Here is a 19,322-nt window from a genome sequence, read left to right as displayed (position 1 = left end):
TTATTCAATAATAGTCCTCTACAGTTAGAAAGAGTTAGACCACTCTTTTTAGCTTTTGCTTCTTTCTGCTTTGATTACACAACCAATCTGTTTTTTGAAGCTGCTTTTTCTCCCCGCTTAACCCATATATAGTAAGTAAGTAGGTGGCTAAGAATATTTTTGGTTTCCAACAGCGCTTTAGTTACTGACATTGAATATCAGTGTAATAGCAGATACATTAGATAAATTAACATAATCGATAGCACTGTTGAAAAAGGAGTCATCTTTGTTAACAAGTGAAGTATCAGTTCAAAGCATTCACTAATAATGGAGTAGCCAAACTAAAAACATTTCTGCAGCCTGTCCTAACCACAGGTCAGAAGATTCTTAATCACTGCAAATACCAGCTGTCCATGCCACCTGGAAGAAAATACTGAGGCTTGAATCTAATGATATTCATTTTCAGTCAAGTAGAATAAACTTTCTGAGAGCCAGTGATGAAGCCAATATCTTAAGTCATTGCAGATTGCTTTGCTATATACCATATTGCTAGTGCTTTTGTTAAGGACCTTGGGGGTATGAGAGAGCATGCCTCATTGACAAAATTCTAGTAACCTCTGCCTTGCCTTACACATTGTGTATAAAAATTAGTGTTATTTTAACAGATGGACTGATCAACTGAGAAAGCAGAGTCTGCACAAATAGGTCATTTGTACCACAATATAAGAATTGCAACACTTTTATGAATTATAAATATTTTAATAATTAGTGAAGCAGCTATTAACAATAGTGAAGTATAAATAATTACTGGAAAAATCAACAGGTTTATTGATGTATTGATGCACAGTGAATTATTTAAGGAACAGCTTATTTACCACTTTAAAGTGGTAAATTTAAAATATTTTTAAAACTTTAAGTGGTAAATATTAAATCAAAATCAAGTTTTGATATCAAATCAGGATTAATGATGACTCTGTTTCTTCCTCTGATGAGCTCAGTCCTCAATCTTATTGAAAAAATTGCTTTCCTGCATTGAAACAACATAACATTGTTGCACAGTCTTTTTCAGTTCTACATATTTTATTTACTCCACTTGCTTTCTTTAACTTTCTGACAATAAGTAGTATAAATTGATAAGGCAACTTCTTAGCTGGAGAAAGAGTAATCCTTTAACCAAGTTTTTCAGGTTAGTCCACATGGTTAACTGCATATAACATTGTCATGGACCATTAGTTGTAGTTTTCTGTAACAGTAGATACCTGAAGTAGTATGAGAGGGATGGGGGGGTGGGAAGGAAGAAAAAAGAAGATAACACCACCACCACCCCCCAGTATAGTGCTGTCTTTTTGAAAGGGGTAAATAATATTTCTGAACAGTTACGATATGTCAGTCTGGCACAAATCCTTAGTTGAGAACTGAAGAAGGATGCATGTCATTTAACTAAGTCTACACTTGTCAGATTAACTTAATTTGAAATTAGGGCAAAACCCCCAAAAAATTATTATTGGTTAAACAGGTAAGAGCAATATGACTTAGGCTTCCATCTTTCCAGACAATGCTTTTCAGACTCTGTCTCGGTACTACATGATTTACCATATATCAAGTGAATTAAAAAACCCCAGTGATTAGTAAACCTTGAAACCAATTAGTTGACCTGGTTAAAATCCTTTCAGTACATAGATTTCAGAGAATCATTGCAGTTTTTTACTTTTGTTAGTAAGTTTGACTACATTAAAATGAATAATAAAGATTTGATATTACCCTTGTGATATAGATAACAAATATAGGAGTATGTTAGAATCACTTTGTGTTTTTTATGCAGGCAAACAGGCTTAAAGAATACTATGTTGAAATAAAAAAATATATGGGAATTATCATAAAGGTTGGGGTACATATGACACACTTATTAGAATTTACTTTGGAATTTATGAAAGATTATGCCATGTTGACTTTTTTAAAATCCAGACTGGATATTTTTGAAGATTCATTTGACTGAAATTACTGAAGCATATGCAGACATTTAGAAGAATCTCATACTATGTGTTTTGCAGATCAGTGAGATCACTGTATTCTGTCTGGTATTACATTGTAAGACTTTCTATGAGGAAATATTAGCACATCTACAGTTCACAAATATGAAATGGAAAAAAAAAAAAAAAACCAAAAAAAACAAAACCAAACTCTAAAGAAGCCTTTGTACATCAACAGGAAGTCCAACCCCCATCCCCTGATGTTTATCCAAGAATGATCACCAGACTGTTCATTTGCTTCTTTGGCCATTTCCTTTACCACCTGTTTCATAACTGAGATTCAGTTTCCAGAACATTTTCTAAATAATTGTCTTTATTTGTCCAGCAAAATTTGTGGCTGCCCTTCTACAGACAGACCAGAACATGAAGAATGCTTTACACAGTATTAGAAAGCACAGACAGATATAAAAGAATTTCATCTGGATTTATAAATACTTTAACTTTGTATATTAGGATTTCTGGAATATAAATTTTAATAACTGAACATTTTTAGCACTGATTATAAAAAGGTATCCCAAAACATTAAACTGTTTGCTTAAGAGAAGACCAACAAAAATAACTGGACAATGCAGGGAGTTCAACTATTGCATAGAAAACTTGTTAAGCAATATTTATGTTTTACTAACCCAAAGAGAACTAAACTTTGTCTTCTCAACTGGACTAGAAATAAAAACATTGTTAGCTTTCTGATTGAAACTGTCTAAACATCAAATTCATAAAACTTCTGAAAGTAATGCTAAAGTCATGCAAACATTTCTGATGTTATCACTTTAAGCTTAAAATATATCATTGTAATAGAAACTTGAAGATGTCTTTTATATTTTTAGTATAGTAAATATAATTACATAAGGTAAATAGTGCCTAGGTGAACTATTACCACCAAATAATAGTGGCATTAGTGGCTTTCTATGATGGACTGAATGCATCAGTAGACAAGGGAAGAGGTACAGATGTCATCTACCTGAACCTCTCCAAGGACTTTGATATCAACCCCCACAACATTCTTGCCACTAAATTGAGAGATATGGGTTTGATGGATGGGCTGTTGGATAAGGAATTGGCTGGATGGCCATGTCCAAACACTTACAATCAATGGCTCAATGTCCAAGTGGAAACCAGAAGTGAATGGTGCCTCTCAGGGATCCAATACTGTATAATATCCTTGTCGGTAACATACACAGTGGGATTAAGTGCACCCTCCACAATTCTGAGGATGACTTCAAGCTGAGCAGTGCAGTTAATCATTCCAGAGGGACAGGATGCCATCCAGAGGGACCTTGACAGGCTTGAGGAGTGGGTTCATGTGAACCTCAGGAAGTACAACAAGGCCATGTACAAGGTCCTGCACCTGTGTCAGGGCAGTCCATAGTATCAATGTAGATTGGGCGTGAATGGACTGAAAGCAGCCCTTAGAAGAAGGACTTGGGGATACTGGTGGATGAAAAGCTGGACATGAGCTGGCAACGTGCACTTGCAGCCCATAAAGCCAAAAGAATCAAAAGCGTGGCCAGAAAGTCAATAGGGGTGATTCTCCCCCTTTACTCTGTTCTTGTGAGAGTCTACTTGGAACATTATGTCCAGTTCTAAGGTACCCAGCACAAAAAAAAAGACATCGACCTGTTAGGGCAGGTCCAGAGGAGGGCTACAAAAATGATCAGAAGGCTGGAGTGTCTGCGCTGTGAAGAAAGACAGAGAGTTGGGGTTTTTCAGCCTGGAGTAGAGAAAGCTCTGAGAAGACCTGATTGCAACCTTTCAAAACTTGAAGGAAACTTGTAAGATTGAGAAAGACTTTTTACTAAGTTCTGTAGTGACAGGTCAAGAGATAATGGTTTAAAACTAAAAGAGGGTAGATTTAGATTGGAGATAAGGAAGAATTTTTTATTTTTTTTTTAATGATGAGTATGGTAAGACACTGGAACAGGTTGCCCAGGGAAGCTGTGGATACCTCATCACTGGAAGTGTTCAAGGCCAGCTTGGATGGGGCTTTGAGCAACCTGATCTACTAAAAGATATCCCTGTCCATGGCAGGGGGGTTGAATAAAATGATCCTTAAATGTGGGTTCCAACCCAAACTGTCTATGATAATTCTCTTTTTATCCTCTCAGCAAGATGCACTAAACATACTAGTGCTCATATAGTTAGCAATTTGTTGTTGGGGGGGTGGGGTGGTCTGTTGGTCTTTTGGGGGGTTTGGTTGGTTGGTTTTGAGTTACATGTTCTGTGGCTGGTTGACCAAGTTATTGAAATCCTCATGTGACACTATTAGGTCCCCAAAATTATTTCTGACACCCTGGATAATGTTATTATCTAAATACTGCTGTGCCTTTCTTCCCTTTGTATAGAAATGCCACATCTGTCTGAGAAGAACATTACAATATGGACATTTAAACAGTATTAAATATTTCTTATTATTGGCACGTCTTGGTCACCCTAGTCAACTATCATGAACCTATTGTAGACCTGAAACAAAGGCAATCTCTTGCAGAGTGACTATGAGAAAGAAATTGACTTTTAGTCACCTCAGAGGAGTTATTAACTGTCACCTCAAGGAAGTTATTAACTGTCATGGTTGGCCTCAGCCTTGAGACTTTAATCAACTCCCTCTACTACATATGATCCAGTGGAAGACAGCATTATGCATGGAAGACTTTTATGTAATCACCAAAACTGTATGGGCAGGAGCTTTACACCTTATAGCCAAGATTTATTTACTGGACAAATGCATGGAGATGATTCTTAGTATAAAAAAGATATCTATGTTGTTATGGAAGGTAAATAACCTTTCCACTAAGTAAGTAAATGGCTAAACCAGGGGTCCTAAAACTTTTTAAACAGGGGGCCAGCGTGCGGATGAAGTGGCAGGCAGTCATCTGCGGCTGCTTGGTTTCCCCCCCAACCCCCGGCAGGGGGGTGTGGGTGGGTGGGGGTGTGGGTGGGGCAGGGGGCTTCTGTAAATACCAGGGGTCGGATTGAGGACCCTGGGGGGTTGTATCCAGCCCGCAGGCCGTAGTTTGAGGACCTCTGGGCTAAACAGTCTCTTACCTAAGGAGAGACTAGAAAGATCTTTGGGGCAAAAGATGAAAGTCCAGCCTCCCTGGCAAACTACAAGTGCAAACTAACTCAAAAGAGCTAACGTACTCTGCTGTGTGAGACACGAGGCACATGGCAAGTCTAAGACCCTGTCTATCACACTGTCAGGAGGGAAAAAAAAATCAATTAAATGAAGAGGAGAGACACAAAATAAGCACAGAACTTCCCTTTCTCCCACCCATTTAACACCATTAAAGTATAAATGACAGAGTACAGAGACCAGCTGGAGGAATCTAAAGCTGCTCTATATTTTAGTGTTTTTTTCACTGCACCATATGCAATTGAAAGTTGCCAATTCTATTTTATCATCCCAGCTATACATTTCATACTGTTGCCTTTCTTGTTATCCTATCTGCATCTCAATGACATTAAATCACTCATCTACCTTTCACCTAATTCTTTTTTCCTTCTTTGCCACTATTTGCCCACTAGGTGACAGTTCTTTCCATTTATTTCCCTTCCCTCCCTCCCAAGTAAAGGCTATGTCTCCCATTGTGCTTGACCTGTACTTCAGCTGGAAGATGAAGGAGGGAAGAAGCTAGTCCAGCTGCAAAGGGTGGTGTAGCATTCACAGTCAATCATTTATCAGGTGATTTTGCAAAAATGAAAGTGTAGAAAGCAAAAAGAATACCCTGTCCCAAGGAGCGCTATCAGCCTGTTCTTTCAGTCTTCTGCCATGATGGGACGTATCAAATTCCCTTTCAGCAGAAAAGGGAAGACATTAGGACTAGAAAAGATGCAAAAGATATTAACAAGGTTCTGAAAATACATGTAATAGAAAAAAGGTGGAGAGCACATATGTGGCACTTATAGGTTAAAAGCAATGTACACTCGCACTGAAGTTCAAATGCTAAAAATGTATGGCTAAAATAGAGTGACTTTTATAGAATTTATTGGTTAATTCAGCTCCCAGTGTCCTTCAGGTTTCCAATGGAATTACTGGAAGAACAAATAACCTGGAGAAACACTATGGAACCAGGAGGGAAATAAAGCTGGCTGTTAGTATACTTCTTTTGCTGTTGTTTTAGTAGCCTCAGCCATGCTGTTGTACTGTTTAGTCCCTTTTTTTTAAGGAACAAAGTCTGATGTCTCATTTTCTTGGTTTGAATCTTCCTCCATATACCCTAGCTTCAAATTCATAGAGCTGAGCCTGCTATACTCCAAAATTAGTTTTCCTGTAGGTCTCAGATCAAGTTATGGAATTCTTTAATTAGCAAAAATGGTTTGGGACAGAAGGAACATAGTAAGTTTACTGAGTAATTATAATGAAGGAACAGCAAAGTTACTGATAGCAAAGGTGGAAGAAAAGGTGTTGAGTACACACATTAATAATGTGAATTCTGTCTCAATTTTGTTGTTAATGTTGCTTTGTCAGTAGTGTTGTTGCTAGGTTTTTTCAGTTAAGTGACCCATCCTATATGTCTTTTGCCGCCTAACTTATGCACATTTCTTAGGAAAAAGGAGTGCTGTCTCTACTAAGTAGTGGAAGCTTCTGGAACTAAAAAACATACAGGTAAACATGTTAACTTTGATGTTGTTATTTATTGTCAGTAAAAAAGTTACTATAAAATCAGATCTGATAAATTAGGTTCCCTCTCAATTTTCAGTGATCAGAGCTAGTTTTTAATTATTTTTTATTTCATCCCTACAAAAGCTTAAATAAAAATTACATAAACCAGAAGAAAAATCTAAGTCAACTATCTTTACTGCTAAAATACAATGTCATGATGAACAATAGAACAAAGAAGTTCTGTCATGTTTGTGTTTCCTGCATGACAAACATGACAGATATTGGGCATTAATATGTCAGTTAAAATATTTGTTGAAAAATAAATCTAAAGAACAATGTTTTACTGATTCAGCATAACCCCATTTGTATTTATATTGTAGTGCCAGAATAGATTTAAAGCTAACACAGCTTTACAAATACACGAGATATTTTAAAGTCAAAGTGACATCCTTATAAAGAATCTTATCAAAAGTAGTTGTCAAAGCAACTTTATTAACCTGACCTAAGTTATCTCACACTGCAAAGTTTAATACCTCATTAACAATCCAGTCACCTCCTAAATCAGTAGTAAATCATCCAAGCATCTTTCTATTTACATCAGTTACCAAAGCTGCTAACGCACCAAAACTCACTAGAGCTTCCTAAATGCTAATTGTCTTTTTATTAATTAAAAAAAAAAAAAAAAAACAACAATAAAATTTTAATGTATAGTCTCACCCACCCCAGATCTGGGAAACAGTAATATTGTTGTTTATACACACATACATACTCTATATATTTTTTTTTTCCTAGGTCTCCTTCATCAATACTGCAGCTGAAGACCAAATGAGCCTTCTCTACCACTGTTTAAAGTGTGCTGTGGCCCAATTTCTTTCTTATGCTTTAACTTAGGTCTCCACCTAACATCAGCTGAAAAGGCAATGGCAGCCCAGCTAGAGTTCTTATGAGCACACAGTTTCTTATAATATTGAGCAACTGAGGTGTTGATAACAGCTGGCTGTTATAACACTCCTCTTTAATTAGGTATGTTTCATGTCTTATGAAGTCTCAATCACATTAACTTTTAGGGAAAGATACCAAAAGGAGAAGACAGAAGGCTGGCTCGCTTTGCACTAATCCTTTTAATTCCTATCAGGTTGCAATGAATCCTTGAACTGAACTAGAGCCAATGAGAAATTTATAGCTCTCTGGATTTGGGGGAAATGCAGCTATTTCTTCTTTCTCCTAAAAGATTAATTACATAATTTCATAGAAGCTAATTGGTTTAAAAATAATAAGTTTGATGGATCATCCTTATTCACTGTGCTTTTTACTATGGTTTACACTTGCTCTTTTACTGCCCTGTTTTGCATTACTAAATCTTTATTAAACTAATGAATAATTATTATTTTTTTTTACAGAATTATCCATGGTCTAATCAGCAATGTTTCCAGTTGTGTCTTTAACTCATTGTCATCATTTTTGCAGGACAAAAAATGTCTGCATTGTCTTCTGTAACAAGCATTTTGTTGAAATCCAAAAGTTTTACGATTACTCAGGCCTATTATGTTCTATTTAAATTCTTATACTAGACCAGTATTGTCCAAGCACATACCAATTTAAAGTGAAACTAGAAAACTAAAAAACTAACATTTTTCATTTAGAATTCTTTCTTGCAGCATTTCTTTGTGAAAGAATATAGTCTTCCTAGTTTAATTTAAAGGAATGAATACTTATATATATGGTGTATACTTTTCCTCTTATACATGAGACCAATAATTCTCTACTTAATTCTACTTTAAAGTAGTTTTAAAGTGCTACATTAAAGTGAGTTTTCTTGTCAGTAAACAAATCCTGCAAAAAAAAAATATCCTCAGATTATGTAAAATCCTTAAAGTTAATGATTCACTCTGTTAAAATCCACAAAATAATATCACCGATATAATTATTGATGATATATATATCACTGATATATATTTATATAATTATATATATAAAATAGAGGTTTTATTTTAAAATAATTAATAGCCATTAATAGAGGAATAAACCCCAATGTTTTTAAAACATTGCCTATTCTATATTGCCTTTACACTCAAGTAAGTATGGAGAAATGAGACTGTAGGATATTGTCTAAAGGATCAATAATACACATATACATACCATGGTCTGCCTGCATAGTCTATGAAAATTTGTAATTGAATTTAAATGACATGTTGCTCACAGCTAGCTAGGGAAAAAACAAACAAACAAAAAAACCCAAAACAACCAGAAGAAAACAAAACAAACAAATGTAAAAAAAGAAAGAAATCTTCCAAAAGCCAGGCAACAGTTTAAATTTATGCATTCTTAAATGAGTAGCTAACAAATAGTTGGGAAAGAATAATAGATACAATCAAAACAGCTTGCTTTTTTTTTTTTTTTTTTAAAAAAAAAGGCTACTTAGTTAACACCTTTTGCTTTTTCACATTTAGTCACCTGTATTAAAAGTCCCAGCCCAATGGACTTTGATCATTCCAATTCCGCAAATCTTGCCAGATACTATATGAGAGAAGATAATGAACCACCAAAAAATCTTCCACTTACTGGCCTAATTCACTTCTGACACACCAACAGATCTTCCTCCTCTTCGGGCATAATGAATATTGTCAACTCACAGATTTTTCTGCTTTTCATCTTCTTAAGGAGGAGGAAGGAAGAAAGCTTACCTTAGACGTTAGAAGTAAATTACTACCATATTTAATGTAGAAATTCAAGACAAAACTCCAGTAATAATAAGGCGAATTATTATTATTGAAGTTGAATTATTCAGTGGTATCAATTAGCATAGTGATTGCACCACAATGTTAAATTTAGACTTCCTTGTAGACCACAGCAACAGCTTGTTTCCAGAGCACTTTTAAACATAAAAACAATGTGTGCGCTCAGAAATAATATCAGCTGAAACTGATAATTTCCCTCTTTTGTGGCTTTGTTTGTTTTTTAAACCAAGGACTTTACAAACCCTTTCCAAAAATACTTTGGTAGAAAAGCACATGTGTTCATCTGATTGTTAGATTCTAGATTCTTATTGTTCAGTTTGCTGAACAATATTATATAACTATAATCAACAAATAAAACTTATACATCACTTTTCTTATTATAAAATCTACTTGTAGAAGTGAGGCCCATTTGTCCTGATTAGTCACAGTTTTTAAAAGAAACTATATTTTTCTAAGTGTGTCTGCACTGCAATTCATAAACTGTCAAGCAAATATTTTTCCACTTTGTTAAGGCCTTTGCCCTCTCAGATTGTTTTATTGCAGAAGTACCAAATTGCATCTTGCACATCTGAAGTCATTTCAAGCAGAGGAGAAAGCTCACCTTTTCCATAACTTCCTTTGGAATATTTGCTATAAATGTCTTCATCTTTATGAGAAAGAGGGAACATTTCTTAATGCAAAGAAATGCAAAATGTATATCTTACATGGTTTCTTTGAGCTTATTTTGTCATAAAAGTGCAGATGTGGAATTGTTAAAGTTCTAGTCAGTAATTCATATAAAATAATAGAAACGTGAAAATGAGAGAAGGAACAAATTCTGTGCAACATTTTTTCTTTTTTTTTTTTTTTTCCTGAAAAAAATAGCAGAAATACTTCTACCTATTGCTTATCTCTCTAGAATACAGGCATAACTAGTACTGTTGATGTATTTAATTTACAGCAACTAGCCATTAACTTTCCAGAATTCCCACTATAAATACTTTTGTTGGCTTTAAAGTCTTCAATTCAAGCTTTTACTACAATGGTTTTCTTTAATGCCACTCCTATCATTACCAGTTTTATGCTCTATTTGTTTAACCACTTGATCTTCAAGTGAATTGGTTGCAAAGCAACTTCAAAAGAAAGAATTTTCTTTCAGAATATTTCCTTCCATTTGCTTACAAGTTTACCTTCAAGCCTTCAAGACATGTTGAAAATTGAATTCATGGTGAGAAGCCAGAATAAATTCAGGCATAATTTGAAAAAAATTCAAATGGAATTTCTACATTATTCTACTTTTTAAAGTTTGTTTAAGAAAAGGTCCAAAGCAGCTCTCGGCTGCTTTGCAGTACACTTACCTACACTCGTAAATACTGAAAGTTTCATCTTCTTTCCCCCTCCCCCTCTAAATACTATGGATGTCTATTTACTCTTCTTTACAAGAATGTAAACAAGTTTAAATTTAATTGCAAGGGACAGGAATAAAGGGAAAGACAAAGGTGATTCAACTGACTCCAATCTTAGTGTAAAGTAGATGCATGTTAAAATAATAAAGTACTTCCTCTTCAACTGACTTCTGAAAAGCAACTTAACTATGCAGAAGGGGGCATGACCAGGTGACTTTTGTGGAAATTCATCTATTGGGTGCAGCACAAGGCAGAAGATTTTGTGATAACATAATATAATGTTTTGGCAGTCAACACATGAAACCTGATATAGTTACAAAGTAGTAGCAGAGAGAATTCATGGATACTAGTCAGTATAAATGTGGACACCATGGGTCTGGTCAGATTTGCAGGGAGTTTTGACAGAATTTAAGGACCTTCAGGGCATATCTTTCTGGTCATGTACACAGGATTGTAGAATCATAGGATGGTTTGGGTTGAAAGGGACCTTCAAAGATCATCTCGTCCAACCTCTCTGTCATCTTTCACTAGATCAGGTTGCACAAAGCCCTATCCAACCTGACTTTGAACACTTCCAGTGATGGGACATCCACAACTTCTGTGGGCAATCTGTTCCAGTGTTTCACCACCCTCACTGTAAAAAATTTCTCAGTGCTAGAGACTGGTCCTTAAGTACATTCAGTTCAATTCTCTGGCAGCACACTGTTTCTCAAATCATGATCACAATCCAAGAATAAACAATGTTACTTTGACAGAAATGAAAAGCACAAAAAGAATCTCATAATTAATAGAATATTGCACTGCAACATTAGGTTTTTAACAAAAGATCAACAGTGAAGTTCTCAGTAGAAATAAAATACTTCATTAAAATGTTACAAATCTTTATGAAAACTTTCCTGTAACAATGCCCATTTGATATCATGCATATGAAATATTGTAAGACTTTTTTGTAAGAGGTCATGTACCAAAAAAAATAATTGTAAAACGTTTCAAGGAATGAAAATAAGCTATTTATAAGGAATATACTGTAATCCAGAATTTTATAACAGTATGATAGTATTTACAGGCAGAAGTTTTATTGCACTTGCACCAGATGATTAAATTTATGGTAAGTCATATCCTGAAAAGACTGCATCTAAATTGTATTAAAATCAATATGCAATCTGTTCATGACCTTTTGACATCAAAAGGAAGTTTTTATGTAGGTAGTGAATAGTGTTATTGATTTGATTTTAATTCCAATGTAAATGTACTTATTTAAACCTTATATATAGGTTATTTACATTAGTATTTCTCATATTTTCATTGCCAGTTCAATTTCTGTATAAGGTTTTATGTGGTAGCATAAACCTGCAATTATTTGCTTTGTGGCAGCACTAATGGCTTTAAGTAAAATCAAGTATCCCATTGTGTTAGATGCTGTATGAACATATGCTAAGAAGCAACTCCTCTACTGAATACGAATGTTAAACTCTTTAATGACAGGTGAAGACAATGCAAGTAAGCCTATGCCATCATCAGCCTCCAAGGATGCTGAGATCAAGACATTAAAAATTCCCAGAAAATGGAAAATGCAGCTTACCAAAATGTCGACATTTGTTCACCCTCATAAGTGATATCTTGTAACACTAGACTTCCACTTAGGTACCACTAAACACAAAGAAACAAACTCCTTGCCAGCAATTAACAGTTAGGGGTATTGCTCTTGATATGAGGCATAATGTTCAAGGCATACATAAACTTATTCCCTTTGAATAGAGAGAGGCACTGCTTGCCCTACAGTTCATAGATTTTTCTCATCACCCCATATTAAAATTTTGATTCAGGGAAATTCAGCTCATATTCAACCAGTCCCTCTGCCCTTCTTTGAACTCTACTTATCATACTAAAAACAAGTGGAAACTTGAAGCTCACTCATGTGTAAATCCTAGAACAGCAGAATTTAGAAAAGGATTTGCACAAGTTGACTCTTGAAATCCCAGTGTTCAGAGTCGTGACTTCATGTGGGGCACAGAGATCTGAAAGCACAGAGACATCATTGGAAAAAAACCTCCAACGTTTAGAGAGTTCTTAGATCATTTAGATAGCTGTTGCAAACATCTGCTAGGTGAAACAGTAAACACTAAGATCTGATCCCATAGCTGATCCTGCTTTGAGTAAGAGTTTGGACTACAGACCTCCTGAGGTTCTTTCCCACCAGTTATTCCATGACCAGAAACTTTTATGACACAGCTCCTGGTCCAACTAGCGAGTTATCATGCACAATGAAGGTCATAATGTTTTCCTCTAGTAAGTTTCCACATTGTACTAAGGGAAAAATTAATTTTGTGTATTTAATTTTAAGTAATTCAACATTCCATTACCATCTGAGTCCAACATTTCCAAATACAAGGAAAGAACCATGTTTGTGACAATGTAAAGATGAAATAATGGCTTAGCAAGTAGAAGGTTCTACTTAGGCTTCCCTAGAGTGACAAAGACAGTATATCATAGCTTACTGTGTAACATAGCCATTAAGTACGTCAGCGGATCAGATACCCCTTCTTCTGCAAGTCTACCTCATGCAATTATGTGTAAATTTTCTAACCCTTTTTTGAATGAGGTATATGATATTCCTTTAAGAGATAAACAAGCATGAGTTACTTAGATTTCACGCAGTCATGAAACAACAGATCCCATTAGAACACTGAATTCCTAAGCTGCACACAACTTTACAGACTTAGTCAACCCTAAAAACTGGCGTATTTTGATAGGGGCAAAAAGTAATGAGTGAATCTGTATTCTAACTCCCACCCCACCACCACCCACCACCCTAAATGTGGACCGCTGAATTGCCTCCCCAGCAACTTCCCAGTCTTGATGACAATGTTCTGCTACAAAGTACTAGACAAAAAGAAAAATAAATTGTACCGAGTTGTAGCATAGAACTGTTCACCTGCCCTACCAGTTATCTTTAATATCACAGTTTGGGATTAGGAATAAGACTGCTCATTAATGCCTTTATTGCAATGAAGTTCCAACATCTTCAACACCAAGAAAATTCCTACTCATTTCTTTAACAGTTACAAACCTTTTTTTAAAAAAGGGAGTAAGAGGAAGTAAAAAATAAATTTATTGCTTATGTGCTACAGCTCAATAAAGCTTATTGCTTTTGATACTGCCACTCTTCCTGACCTTTCTGCTTTCTACTTTTTTCTTAATGTATTCTTTTTTACCACTTTCTATTATGTCTGCACATTGTGATATGTTTCTACAGTATGAAAAAATGCCCCAAACTAAAAACCCTACAACATTATTTTTTTCAAAAGTGGCAATTTGTGGTAAAATGTCCTGTACAGAATTAGAGAAAACATTCAGCTTCTGTAAATGTTGTCATCTTTTTTTTATTTTACTATAAATTTTTCACATTGCACAGACTCCACTTTTTGGTGTTTTGTTTTTTTCAGTCCATGACCCCAAATCTACAAATGACACTGTAGAGCTAGACTCCAGTTTCCCACAGGGATCTCCAGATCTCCCTGTAATTGGGTAAGAGGACATGTGCAAAAAAACTCTCACAGAGCTTTATCTGTTAAAAAAGAAAAGACTTCATATCTGAAGATTGTTTCAGAGGGGTATTTGAAAGACTAACAAGGCCCTTTTTAAAATTCAGTAGGTAAGTTTTTCTTGTTTATTAGCTTTATTACTTGTATGACCTTTCATTTTGAAACAGGAACAGTTAGCAAATCCATGCAGCTTACTTCAGCTGAAGATTTCTAAGCGTTTCACTGAAAATATGAATGAGTTTTTCTCTGCTCTGCAGGACATTACAACGTATAATTTGGCAAAGAAAACTTTAAATGTCTTACTGGTCACCTGCTGATCAGTAATTAACTTCATATACTCCCCTCTGTTTAACGCAATATGAGAATATTAATTTGCTCATGAAGGAATGCTGACAATTTGCCTGACTCCTCACCTATTTTTATGAAAGACACTTCAGAAAGAACAAACAGTCTCTTCTTCCTGGTGTGCCAATATTAGCCAGAGTGACAAACAGCATGAGCATTATGAAAATGTCTGCTACTCTCACTAATTTTTCAACGTTTTCTTCTAATCTGATCAATGTCTATTCCTCTTTTCTATTTTTCCATCAAGATATGAAATCCTGAACTCAGATTCTGGACAGGATGGCAAGGGCTGAAGCACCTAAAAATAAATTTGAAAAAAAGTGGGTTTCTACCAATTTTCGCACTTGCCTGGTACTTCAAGTGTGAACTCTTCTAATGTAAACCATTGAGTAATTATTAGTGTCTTCCAGTACTGCCTCATATACAGACCTCTTGTCTTTTCCTCTTAGATTTACAGGGCAGAAATAAGCATACCTAATCACAAACTTTGAATCTAGTCTGTGCCAAAGTGTGGGAAACATGGCTAGTGCATTTGGAAAGTATAAACTTCAAATATGTATCTTACACCACAAGTCTGTACATGGATAGTAGACTATAGATCCCAAGGGGAGGCCTGGATAGAAAAGAACATGTCAAGGCAGATGTACGCATATATGGTAGTCCTATTCATGCACAACAAATAAGTGAGGAACTCTTGCTCTTTATTTCTCCCTTTGAGATCACTTTTTTGGTGATATGTCAGTGATGTTGTGGGTATGCACAGACCTGTTCCAAACCAAAGGTACATTTTCTGGTTGCAGGGATTGGCATTCAAAACTCAACATTTACAAGCTGTCCTATGATTGCAGTAGTTCTTTTATCATCCTATTATCTTCAATAAATGCAATTATTTGCAGATATCTAGTATACGATCTTTTTTAAACACTAAGAATTGACTCATAAATGGAAGAGAACTATGTTTTACAAGGTATTTTGAAACAGTTGAAGTAAAACTGTCAATGGATAAGTAGAAGATGAGTAGACACCTGCGACATCTTAATTGACAAATTAATGTAAATCAGAAAATGTCTGGACTGACATTCTAGGCTTCTAGGAAGTGTTTTAAAATAGCTTTGCTTGAGGACAAAGTTAACAACAGCTCATGTGATCAAATTAGAAAGTAGTATAGGTGTACAGAATCTATATAGATTAATAAATATGGTAAGACATAAAAATATGTATTTTGCATAAATAACTTGTCTCTTCAGTGGAGAAAAAGCATGACAGAAAAAAAAAAATGTTTCAGAAGAAAGGAATTCAACATAGAAAACCTGCTTTCTTCCCAAAGACTATAATCTTCAGGGTGACTGAGAGAAGTGTGTTTTTCCTGTGTTTACTTTTTTCCTGCCTTTTGTGTGTGTATGTTTCTTAAAAGCCCACTCTTCAAGATGTAATTCTTCCGCATTACTTTGCTTCACCTCTAAAGACAAGTTTCTGCCTGCTGAAACTAAAGCTACTGGGATTTGCTTCTCTCTGTGGTGAATTTCATATAAAACATTAATCCCAGCAAAGCAGAAAAAAACTGGCATTTATTATCAGTACTTCTTTCTTATAGAATTGTTCATTGTGTGACATTTTAAGTCTATTTCATTCCTTGCACAGCTGTGTGGTGTGTGACTGTCAATAGAACAGATTGAGATTCAGCTTTTCAAAACTGTTTACAGGCAGTTTATATCGCATTATCATCTGTTTATATTGTCCTTTTTTTTCCTGCCAACTTTATAAATTCATATATATATGTATATATTTATATAAATATAAAATATATATAGTACTAAAAGTGATCTAGTTTATTTCTAATATTTTCAATGTGACGCCCTTCTGAATAGAATAATTAATGTTCCTATTTTTAAAATACCTTGCATACATTCTTAGTCTAGGTTTTACAACCTTACTAAGTAGTGTCATAGCTAACTATCTGAGTTACTTAGTACTAGCATTTGAATGATACTCGACAAAGGGAATTTGAACATTTCTAGGCATGTTACAAACTTATTTATGTGGTAGTCCAGGTCAGATGTTATTACTAAACTAATTTTTAAAAAATAATAATAACAATTTACTGTGATTGTGTACAGAAAATATCTGGTTGAAACGTTTATATCCTGTTTCAAGGAAAAAGAAATGAGGAAACATCAGAACCACAGCCAAATTCATAACAAATCTAAAGAAACAAATAAGAATACAGTTGGTCAAAGGAAGACCTTAAATCATCTCTACCTTTTGACAAGCAGCCAAGTAGTTGGCCATGTGTCTCTCCTTGGCTACTGGACTATAGACCATTTTAAAAATTAAACAAACAAACAAAAACCACCCCAAGAGATTTTGGAAACTGAGCTTGATTGTGCATCCACACAGTGCATATGCATGCGTAGTGTGTGGAGGTATACTTCAGAAATTGCTTGAACTGCTTTATTTCTGTTATGCAAACAGAATCAGTCAAGAAAAAGTACAGATCTAGTTTGCATATAGCAAAAGTCAATTTCACCCTTCCACTAACAATGAAAAGCTGACATACCAGCCATTATATGGTCCTCAGGGCAAGTTTCCAAAAGTGAGAAAAATGCATTGCTTAGCATATCTTTTAAAAAATTATGCAAATGTACATTGAAGTAATTGGTTAGGCCTCAATTGAGCAGTACAGATTTAGAGCAGCTTTTCAGACTCCATGTGTGGGAAAATTGCTTGGAGGGGGGAAATTAGAGACCTAATAGAAGTTGTAGTATTATAACAGCCTTTTTATGGAAAAATACAGTTGCCATTTTCGGATGGTTGGCATGCATGGCATCTACTCCACCATGGTTCCCTAGGCAACACAACCTGCTACCCCAGAGGAGCAGTGGAGGGTGGAGTGGAGTGGAGACACTGTGAACAGGCTCTGCTGTACTCCCTGCAGGACTGGGAACTTGATGGTACCATACAGCTGATAAGCTGCATAGCGGCTGTCAAATGGAAAATATATGAAAAGATGTCCAATGCTGGGCCAACAACTGTGGTGAAACTGTTCTCCTTAGATGAACCTTTCTTATTATAATCTCATTATAATACTAACACACACCTCCATCCCAAAGACCTCCAAGGCACAACCACCCTCACAGAGAACGTGCTTTCTATTTCTTATCAACTATGTCTTTAAATGAAAGCTAGGTAAGTTTACACCAATTAATAATGAAAGAATGTATGACTAGAGTCACTCAAGCTCAACTTAAAGAAAAGCATAAAAAGTGAATGAGTGAGAGGAGAAGTTAGGGAAGACTCCATCATAACTTCTGGGATCAGGTGACAGGCTAAACCTGTCTTCTCCCCCTCAGTGGCGCCTTTTAGGAGAGAACTTTGACTTATGCATGCTAAATAACTCACTTATTCTAGCTGTCATTAGTAATTAAGGTTTTGGTTGTATATAGCTTGGTTGTGTATCATTTCAAGCTTGTTTTTGCAGACAGTCCCTATCACCTGCAATCACGAATCTTAACTTGTCCTTATTTATAATAATGAATGTGTGAGAGCCCTTTGTGGGTGCCAGCAGTTGCTGACAGTGGGTAACACATTAAACAAAGTGCGAAGACCCGCCGAGGGGTCCTCCTGATGCTGTTGGTGTGTTTCCCTGAACAAGGCAGTCGAGTCACTCTCTGATCCAGTGGGACTGTTCAGTGAAGGGTCCTTGTAATGAGACGCTGACAGACTGGTCGGGCACAAGGGTCTCATCTTTCCTAGGGTGCTGATAGACAGATCAAACACGTGGGGTTTAGAAGATTCCATGCCCCCCCTTTCATGTGTCACCATGATATAATTAAATTATTTCAAGTGACATCAAATCATTTCATTAAAGTAATTAAAGTGAAGACAGGTCATGGAGTTATTTAACAAAAAAATGTTCCATTGGCCAGGTAAAATGTTCAGACATTTGACACAGATTTCAGTAACACCACTCCTATAAAAAGAAGGCAAAAAACTGAACTCAAATGAGAAAAAAGTCACTTAAAGACATGTTAAACTTGAGAGGCTGTAGAGCAAGGCCTCAGGGACAAGAGTCTGAGCACTGTTAGCCTGATGGAGACCTGTTAGAACTTGTAGGGCATAAGCCCTGGGAACAAAGGAACAAGTTAACAGCGGACTTTTGAGCCATAGCTGTTGACAAAGAGGGACATACAGCAGGACAAAGAGGGACATACAGCAAGATAAGGGAATGGATAGTGCTGATGAGGAACTTTGTTATTCAGGAAAGTCAAGTTGGAAAAAAAAACCCCTAATCTTAGAATAGAGATTGTTGCTAAGATAAGATAGACTAATCAGTACCTATTGTTTAAATTATGTGTCTTAGAAGATAATCAATCGGTGTAGTTCACGCTTAAGATTTAACCAATCAGGGATTGCCTAGTATGTAATGCTTAGCTTAAAGAACCAATCTGTTTAAAGCCCGCAGCTTCTGAAAACATATATAAACTCGTGATTGTGTACAATAAATCAACATCTTGCTTGCATCAAGCTATGTCCCGTCTCTTCATTTGCCGCAAGAGGCCGCTTCCTCCTTACTCTTGAGGCCTCCAATATTGGATCTAACATTTCTGGTTCCCTGAGGTTTACAATCATGAGGTCTTCCTTGCGCATCAAAAGGGAAATTTAAATAGCACCTGGGAAACAAAAAAGAAAAACAACCAAAA

The 19,322-nt window shown here is 35.7% G+C and overlaps 1 long non-coding RNA gene across 1 annotated transcript in view; it reads left to right on the top strand.

Annotated features, from left to right (window-relative positions):
* The window catches only part of LOC308061344, a 38,882-nt gene extending 19,560 nt beyond the window's left edge, over positions 1 to 19,322 (top strand). Inside the window, exon 2 of the long non-coding RNA XR_013927181.1 lies at positions 1 to 19,322. This exon is cut by the window's left edge and continues 19,481 nt beyond it. This is a non-coding gene — a long non-coding RNA (uncharacterized lncRNA).

This window comes from Falco punctatus (genome assembly GCF_963210335.1).
Source record: "Falco punctatus genome assembly, chromosome: 3".
Taxonomy (NCBI): Eukaryota; Metazoa; Chordata; class Aves; order Falconiformes; family Falconidae; genus Falco; species Falco punctatus.
The sequence above is the reverse complement of the archived record's forward strand: the minus strand, read 5'-3'. Positions and strand labels throughout refer to the sequence as shown.